This window comes from Myotis brandtii, unplaced genomic scaffold (assembly GCF_000412655.1).
Source record: "Myotis brandtii unplaced genomic scaffold, ASM41265v1 scaffold280, whole genome shotgun sequence".
Classification (NCBI taxonomy): Eukaryota; Metazoa; Chordata; class Mammalia; order Chiroptera; family Vespertilionidae; genus Myotis; species Myotis brandtii.
The window spans coordinates 145,025-154,400 of NW_005360677.1; the positions used below are offsets into that span (position 1 = coordinate 145,025).

Consider the following 9,376-nt stretch of genomic DNA (forward strand, 5'->3'; position numbering starts at 1 on the left):
GAGCAAACATATTAAGAACAGTATGCCATATACGCCAGGTCCCTTGAAACATATGCTGTGCAGATGTTTCTTCCCTGCAGCGACTGTGTCAAGCAGCAAGGATGGACCAGCTTCCAGCACTTATTCAAATCAAAATCTGAATTACAAAATAATCTGAACCATCATAGGTAGGTGCTCAACCACTGAGCTACACTGGTCAGGCAGAAAATAAAATATTAAAAGCTAGCCCTGGCTGATGTGGCTCAATTGGTTGAATGTTGTCCCGTGCACCTAAAGGTTACCAATTTGATTCCCGGTTAGGGCATATGCCCAGGTTTCTGGCTCGATCCCTGGTCAGGGTGCTAGGGAGAGAGAGCCAATTGATCTTTCTCCCTCTCCCTTCCTCTCTCTCTAAAATCAATAAAAACATATCCTAAAAATAAAGAAGCTAAATAGTAAAGAAGGTAATGGTTCTCAACTGGGAAGATTTTGTAGCCACACCTGAAGGCATTTTTGGCCATTATAACTGGGGGGTACTGCTGACATCTAGTGGGTAGATGCCAGGAATGCTGCTGACTCCAAAAATTCACAGGATAACCACTCACAATAAAGACTTATCCAGCTCGTTCTAACCGGTTTGGCTCAGTGGATAGAGTGTCGGTCTGTGGACTGAGGGATCCCGCGTTCGATTCTGGTCAAGGGCATGTATCTTGGTTGTGGGCACATCCCCAGTAGGGGGTGTGCAGGAGGCAGCTGATCGATGTTTCTCACTGATGTTTCTAACTCTCTATCCTTCTCCCTTCTCCTCTGTAAAAAATCAATAAAATATATATTTAAAAAAAAAGACTTATCCAGCTCAAAAGGTCAGTAGTGCTGAGGTGAAGAACCCCTGAGATAAAGCAATCACATGGGACTGGGTAAGGCTAACTCAGAGTTACAGAAGCTGAGAGAAGAGACTGACAGCTGTCAGCAGGGATAATCAGGGAAGGTTTCATAGAGGAGAAAGAATAGGCGGGGTCTTTGAAGGAGTTGGGATTTAGGAAGGGAGGGGCCTGGAGGGGACATTCCAAGGAGGGAATGTAGCATGAGCAACAGTGCTGAGGTCCAGTGAGTGAGCCAGGACGTTTCCGGGGCAGTGAACAGACCATCCTAGGTAGAGCATTTTCCCCACTCCACAGCCGGCAGGTTGGGTCAGGAAAGCATGTGTGGTATCTCCATGTGACACGTGAGGAAGCCAAAGCTCAGAAAGCTTGAGAGAGGAGCTTCAGGGGGTCCCTGAGACGGGGCGGGGAGCCTGTCCTCCTCTTGGCTGGGCCCTGGGCTTTCCCCACCGTAGTGAACCTCACCTGAGCCAGGGCCCCACCTTGCCCTGCTATCTGCCACCAGGAGCCAAATGGAACCTCAGGGCATCACCAACACAAAAGCTTCCTTCTGCCCTGAATCCAGCGGGCCTGCTCTGTCTCTTTGAAAAGACACCCTACAGAGGCCTAAACATGCACACACATACTTCTCAAGCAAGAAATGGAGAGAGAAACCGGTAGGAAAAGGAATCATGTTCTCAAGAGCACAAACACACAGTAGATATGGCGCATCATTCAACAGACTAGCTGGGGAAGAGAAGTCCCTGGACAATATAAACAGCTCTGGCGGCGAGGACACCGTCACCATGAGCAAAGAAGCCACAGCACAGGGGAGTGGGGGACAGCTGGGGTAGTGTTGCCAGAGCAGGTGACATGTGGAGAAAATGTCACCTGGGGGAGCGAAGGGGCCAACCAGGAGTTCCCCCCTCAGACACTCGGAGGCAGCGGTTCTCAACCTGTGGGTCGCGACCCCTGAAAATACATCCTGCATATCAGATATTTACATGACGATTCATAACAGTAGCAAAATTACTGTTATGAAGTAGCAACGAAAATAATTTTATGGTTGGGGGTCACCACAACATGAGGAACTGTATTAAAGGGTCGCAGCATTAGGAAGGTTGAGAACCACTGCATGATCTGAGGAAAAGGGCTAAAATACTGGGAGGGCAAAGGCTGGCGTGTGTCTGAGGAGGGAGGAGCCAGGCCCCAGGAATTAGCACACAAGCTCACTTCCTGGCTGGTGTCTCTCCTCCGCAATTTACATTTAGGGAAGAAGGGCCCTGGAGCAGCAGCCAGGACCTGGGTCAGAAAAGGTTGGAAAGGAGCATGAAGGGTAGGAGCATGAAAGGCAGGAGCATGAAGGGCAGGAGAAAGAAAGAGTGAGGTGGGGTTTTAGGCCAGAGGAGATGATGCGGGACCTAGGACTTGGGAAAACCACCAAGAGAATCGCCAGGTGCTGCCCAAAGGCTCCTCAGAGGCAAGGGCTCATCCACCTGTGCCCTTGGGGAGTGGGTGAGGTCAGGTGAGTAAGAACAGCCTCGAGGATGAGAGATTAGAGGTCCTGCAGGTGGAGGAGCCCCAACCCTGGTCTCACTCCCACCCCTGCCAGCCACCCATGTCCAAGCGATGGGGGTCAATGGGAGGAAGCAATACCTAAGGACCAGCCCCAAGCCTCTCCCCCCTCTCCCCTGCTTGTCCCAGCCCTGGCCTCCAGGGCTTTTGCTTCTCCAGTGAGGGTGAGGCTGGGTCATGAAGAGTTGGTGCAGGTGGAGTGGAACCATAGGTGGGGGTCACCCACCCAGGAAAGATCTACGCCAAGACTATTGCACCTCCTTGCACCCATGACCACAGCATCCTCTGCACTGAGATGCCCTTCCCCTCACCCCGAGGGGCACAGGTGGCACAAGAGCCTGTCTTTGAGGGTAGTCTGCCTGCCCACCATTGCTTTTATTTCCAACTATTTCCTAGCCTGGCCTCATAAGAAAAATGTAAGTGAAGTGCAAACCTCACTTTTCTCTGGCCTGGGAGGCCCTGACATTGTCATGGCCACAGCAAGCCCTAGGCCTTCACCCCAAACCACCCCTGCCTCTTGCCCAGGAACTGAAAGCAGAGGGATGCAGGGTGCTGGTGCTGCCAGTGTGGGCCCAGACCACCAGGCCAGACCCCAGCCTGGTCACTGCATTGCCTGGCCTGGGGAGTGGCTGCTGTGGGTACTTTTCAGTCCCTGGGGTGCCATGTGGGTTCTCAAGTTTGAAAGAGCCCCTCCCTCCCTCCCTGCCTGCCTAAGCCCCTGTCTTCTCCCGCCTCAGGTTCGAATGGGCAAGCAGGACCGAGGGCAGGAAGGAGAGAGGTGAACAGGGCCTCCACCTTGAGGAGAAAGCCTGGACGTTGGGGGGTTAGGGCAGTCACAGGAGTGGTAGTTCCAGGCCCACTCACTCCCCCAAGCCTCCCTCTGCCTCCAGGCATTGCCTCCCCCTCACCCAATCCATCCCAGGGCACTTCTGGGAGCATGCCCTCCCCACCCTGCTCCTCTCGGCTTGTCCCCAGGGCCCTGTGCAGGCCTCCAGCCCCACCTGGTTACCTGCAGGTTGGCGCTGTATCCACAGCACTACTTTCCTCTCCCTTAGGTGCGTCTGCAGCTTGGCCCGGAGCCACTGGGAGGGCTAAGCACCAAAGTACCAGAAAGAACAACCTTGGGGTGAGGCGGGGAGGCAACAGCTCTACCCGCTCCAAGGCAAGAGGTGGGCCTGATGACCCCAGGCATCTCGTGGGAAAATTGGCTGAGGAAGGTTATCTTAAAATTACTTTTAAAAATTGAGATATAATTCACATATCACAAAATTTGCCATTTAAAAGTGTACAGTTCAATGATTTTTTAAAATATATATCCTTATTGATTTTAGAGAGGAAGGGAGAGGGAGAGATAGAAACATCAATGATGAGAGAGAATCATTGATTGGCTGCCTCCTGCACGCCCCACACTGGGGATGGAGCCCACAATCTGGGCATGGAATCGAACCTGGGAACCTTCAGTCTACAGGCCAACGCTCTATCCACTGAGCCAAACCAGCTAGGGCACAGTTCAATGATTTGTAATAATCACAAGGTTATACAACCATCCCCACTAATTCCAAGACATTTTCGTCGCCCTACGAAGAAACCCCACACCCGTTAGCAGTCACTCCCCATTCTTCCCTCCCTCCAGCTCCTGGCAGCCACTAATCCACTTTCTGTCTCTATATATTTGCCTACTCTGGGCTTTTCTTATAAATGAGATGATACAATATGTGGCCTTTCATGTCTGGCTTTTAATTTACTTTAAATTTGTATTTACGTACTTACCTGGCAGGGGAGATACCATGATCATGAAGGTGGTTTTCCCAAGGCGAGGCTTGTCTAGTGCACTCCAGATGTGCTGACCTCTACCATGTCCTCAAATGTGGGAAACCTGACTGCAATTTGTGGTTGGGAGGGACTGTGTTCACGCTCTCCCCTGAAAGACAAATTTATTTACAAACAGTAAAATGCACTTCGACATACAGTTTTGAGTTTTGACAATGTACAGAGTCCTGTAACCACCATCACAATCAAGCTATCAAACAGCTCCTGTTACCTGTGCTACTCCTTTGTAGTCACTTGTCCCTCACCCACCCTAATTGGTCTTCCTATACCTTTGCCTTTTCCAAAGTGACCTATAAGCGGAATCAAATAATATGTAGACTTTCAAGCCTGACTTCTTTCACTTAGAATGGTGCATTGAAGATTCATCTTCATTGTTGCCTTTATCAGCAGCTCCTTTTTCATTGTCAAGTACCGTAGTATTCCACTGTATGGCTGCATCTCGGGTTGCTTATCCACTCACCAGTTGAAGGACACTTGGGGTATTTCCAGTTTGGGGCAGTTACAAAGAAAGCCTCTATAGTCATTCACATACAGGCTTTTGTGTAAACATAAGTTTGCATTTCTCTTGGGTAAATAGTGGGATTGGTGGGACATATAATAAGTGCATGTTTAATTTTATAAGAAACTGCTAATCTGTTTCCCAAAGTATCCGTACCATTTTGCATCCCTAGTTCTAGTTGCTCTGTTTTTGGTATGGTCTGTTTGTTTGCCATTCTAATAAGTGTTAGAAAAAGAATTTCAAAATTTGTTTAAAATAACACATATAGTAAGTGGCAGAGCTAATATTTAATTGTAATCTATCTGTCTCCAAAATCCTTTTTTTTCTGCACAAACTGCTCCTTAAACCATTCATTTACTCCAATGGCCCAAACTTGAGACTTGGCTTCTCGCCTTCCTCCCCAACAACGTGAGTTTCAGCACCCACGCCAGCTTCTCCACCAACTATTGGACTCTGGGCTCCATGCAGTCGCCCAGCCACTAGGCCTGGCTAGCCAGCAGCATGGCCAGTGTCTCTGCAAGCTCAAGCTCCCAGATCTCTGTCCCACTCCACCAGCATCTGGGGCAGTTGGTGGTTCAGGGGTCCAAAGGGCATAGGGGGCATCCAGAGAGAGAAGGAGACTATGCAATGCCTGAATGAAAGCTCTATCTGGAGAAGGTGAGGAGCCTGGAGGCTGATAATTGAGACTGAAGAGCAAAATGCAGGAACCCTAGAGAAGAAGGGGCCCCAGGTGAGAGGCTGGAGGCATTACTTCAAGATCATCTAGGACAAGCATGTCAAACTCTTGACCCGTGGGCCGCATGCCCTGTTTCTTTGGCCCGTGTTAGCCTTTGAGTTTGACATGTTTGATCTAGGACCTGAGGGCTCAGATCTTTGCAAGTTCTGCGGACAATGCCTGCATTATTCTGCAGATTGACAATGCCTGTCTTGCTGCTGAAGACCTCAGACTCAAGTATGAGATGGAGCTGGCCATGCGACAGTCTGTGGAGAGTGACATCAGTGGGCTCCAAAAGGTACCGATGACATCGATATCGCTTGGCTACAGCTGGACACAGAGATTGAGGCTGTCAAGGGAGAACTAGTCTTCATGAAGAAGAATCACAACGAGGAAGAAAATGGTCTACATACCATACCAGATTATAACTCTACACATCCACAAGCAACACACTCAAGGGGAAGACTCAGTGAGCACCAAAGCCCCACTGAAGCAAGTCCTGCTCCATAGAGTATCTCCTGCACAGCAGTACATCCACTGTAGTCTCAGCTGGTCCTTACAGCCAATTGTTCCTCCCAGTGACTTCAACAGCAATCAAGGCTCAATTACAACAAGACTGTGCACACAGGGGCACACCTAGAGTGCCCAGCTCAGGTGCTGGGGAGGCTGAGCCTCTGGGCCCTACAGGACACCTACTACACAAGGCCACTCTACCAATTTCAGGAGACATTGCAGCTCTACCTAATACATAGAAATAAACACAGGAAAGCAGCCAAAATGCGGAGATAAAGAAACATGTCACAAATGAAAGAAATGGAAGCAAGCAAACTACTGGATACAGAGTTCAAAACAATGGTTATAAGGTTACTCAAGAATCTTAATGAGAGCTTCAAGGGACTCAAAGAGAGAAGAAGAAGAAGAAGAAGAAGAAGAAGAAGAAGAAGAAGAAGAAGAAGAAGAAGAAGAAGAAGAAGAAGAAGAAGAAGAAGAAGAAGAAGAAGAAGAAGAAGAAGAAGAAGAAGAAGAAGAAGAAGAAGAAGAAGAAGAAGAAGAAGAAGAAGAAGAAGAAGAAGAAGAAGAAGAAGAAGAAGAAGAAGAAGAAGAAGAAGAAGAAGAAGAAGAAGAAGAAGAAGAAGAAGAAGAAGAAGAAGAAGAAGAAGAAGAAGAAGAAGAAGAAGAAGAAGAAGAAGAAGAAGAAGAAGAAGAAGAAGAAGAAGAAGAAGAAGAAGAAGAAGAAGAAGAAGAAGAAGAAGAAGAAGAAGAAGAAGAAGAAGAAGAAGAAGAAGAAGAAGAAGAAGAAGAAGAAGAAGAAGAAGAAGAAGAAGAAGAAGAAGAAGAAGAAGAAGAAGAAGAAGAAGAAGAAGAAGAAGAAGAAGAAGAAGAAGAAGAAGAAGAAGAAGAAGAAGAAGAAGAAGAAGAAGAAGAAGAAGAAGAAGAAGAAGAAGAAGAAGAGGAGGAAGAAGAAGAAGAAGAAGAAGAAGAAGAAGAAGAAGAAGAAGAAGAAGAAGAAATATGAGTAAAATGGTAATATATACATATCCATCAACAATTGAACCTAAAAATAAAAATAAATCAACAGGAACTCTAATGAAAAATAAGCTGGTGAGTAAAATAGAATGAGAGGTATGGAAACATGGAACAGACTGACAAATCTCAGAGGGAAGGGGGAGGAGGGGGAGATTAACCAAAGATCTTACCTATAAACACCGACAAAAGGGTGGTGAAGGCCTGGGGCAGGGCAGGAACCAGGTGGAGGGGGGATTACGGGGTGGGGGACATCTTATAATACTCTCAATAATAAAGATTTTTTTTAAAAAAAGAGCGAGAGAAAGATAAAATAAGGACCAACAAAAACTCAAAAACTTTGGAGAACAGCTTCACTGCCTACCATATGTAATATAGATAAATGTTCATTCTTAAAAGGTGCAGGGTGCGCTCGCTGGTTTGGCTCAGTGGATAGAGCGTCAGCCTGCACACTGAAAGGTCCTGGGTTTGATTCCGGTCAAGGGCACATGCCCGGGTTGCAGGCTCGATCCCAGTAGGGGGCATGCAGGAGGCAGCCAATCAATGATTCTCATCATTGACGTTTCTATCTCTCTCCCTCTCCCTTCCTCTCTGAAATCAATAAAATTATATCTATATCTATATCTATATCTATATCTATCTATCTATCTATCTATCTATCTATCTATCTATATATGGTGTAGGGCAACATGAAGTGAAAAGGATTTATGTAAAAGCATTGCATTACTCTAAAGATTAGTCCTGTCCAAGATTTTCAACACCCCCTTCCCAGTAGCCACAGAAAGCCTTGGCTGGGTGCACAGGCCCTGCTGCCACAGAGACAGACCCCCAGCTGTCCTTTTTCCTGGATTCAGGAAGAGCCCACACTGCTTATAAACGGAGTTTCCATCAAGGTCCCGCAAGAGACTGAAAATTCAGGCCTCTGCCCCTTACTTACTTCATTCCTTGGATTCATTTTGTTATCCCAGCCCTGCCCTCGTTCACTTAGATTTCCTTCTGGGAGTAGGTGCCAGGAATCCTCTGAGCGTCAGGGTGAAAAAGCTCTAGGGCAGCCCCTGCAGGTTAGAGCCGGGAGCTGTGGGAAAGGGCGCCTCCTCTGCACATGCTGCCTGAGGCCTTGGCCTGGACTTCAGAGACTCTCCAAGCCAAAGCTCCTGGGACTAGAACAACTGAGTGTTACAGCGAGTTACCATGAGCTTGGCAGACAAAGGCCTAGCTGCAAACTCCCTCTATATCAGCTGTGTGACCGGGGGCAGAAATTCTCTGAAAAATGAGGATGGTTATGACCTCTGATAATGTGCTATGAAGAGTAGCAGTTTGTAAATGAAGCATCTGGCACATAGTAATGGCTTAATAAATGGTAGCTATTATCATGATACTTGGAGCTAAATAGAAGCCCTGGGCACTTTCATACAAACTCTGCAGAGAGTTAGTTCTGGGGGCCTGAGACTTGATTTCCTGTGACCTTGGGCTATGTTTAGAGTAAAAGGATGATGAGTTCTTGTTAATTGGTTAAAACTAGTGCAGTGCTATTGCTTTCATTACATGTGCACATCTAATTTGCGTGGATGAAATATAAACCCAGTATGGATGAATATAGATGTAATCATCAAAAGTGCAAATGTTGATTAAAAAGAAATCTAGAAAAAACTTTCTGCTAAGATCTACTGCCAAAGAGCCTTAAGGAGCTCTAGCTGGTTTGGCTCACTGGATAGAGCATCGGCCTGGGGACTGAAGGGTCCCAAGTTCGATTCCGGTCAAGGGCATGTACCTTGGTTAGAGGCACATCCCCAGTAGGGGGTGTGCAGGAGGCAGCTGATCGATGTTTCTCTCTCATCGATTCTAACTCTCTATCCCTCTCCCTTCCTCTCTGTAAAAAATCAATAAAATATATATTAAAAAAAGAGCATTTTTAAAACTTAAGGAAGTAAAGACTAGCTTTCATTTCTTTTACTTCTCACATTGCTGTTCTGGTTTGAATTCTTGAGTTAGCAATTACTTTATGTATTATGATACAATGGCAAATAAAAATACATAAAATCTGGAAACATTCACGTAACATTTTTAAAAACAGATTGGCTTGGATGGCCATACACAAACCCTTGTCTGGAACTGAGACTAGGCTGCCCCCTGCTGGGACTTTGTAGTACTGCAGTGACTCCATAACCATTGGACCATTTGGCCCTCATACTGAGGCCTTATGAACCCAGGCCATCTCTTTCCATCTTCATAGCTGTGAGTCTAACCCAGGCCATCTTTTTTTTTTTCTCTTCCAAAAAGTGTTTTCACCTGATTTAAAAATTTGTCTTTTTTTTTTTTTATAATTTTTATTTCTTAAAGTATTACAAAGAGTATTACATATGTCTCCTTTTTCCCCCCCTTGACATTCCCCCG

General features: G+C 46.7%; 1 pseudogene; it reads right to left on the bottom strand.

The window, feature by feature from the left end:
- Positions 1-5,222: 5,222 nt before the first annotated feature.
- Positions 5,223-9,376, bottom strand: part of LOC102257207 — a 33,727-nt pseudogene continuing 29,573 nt past the window's right edge.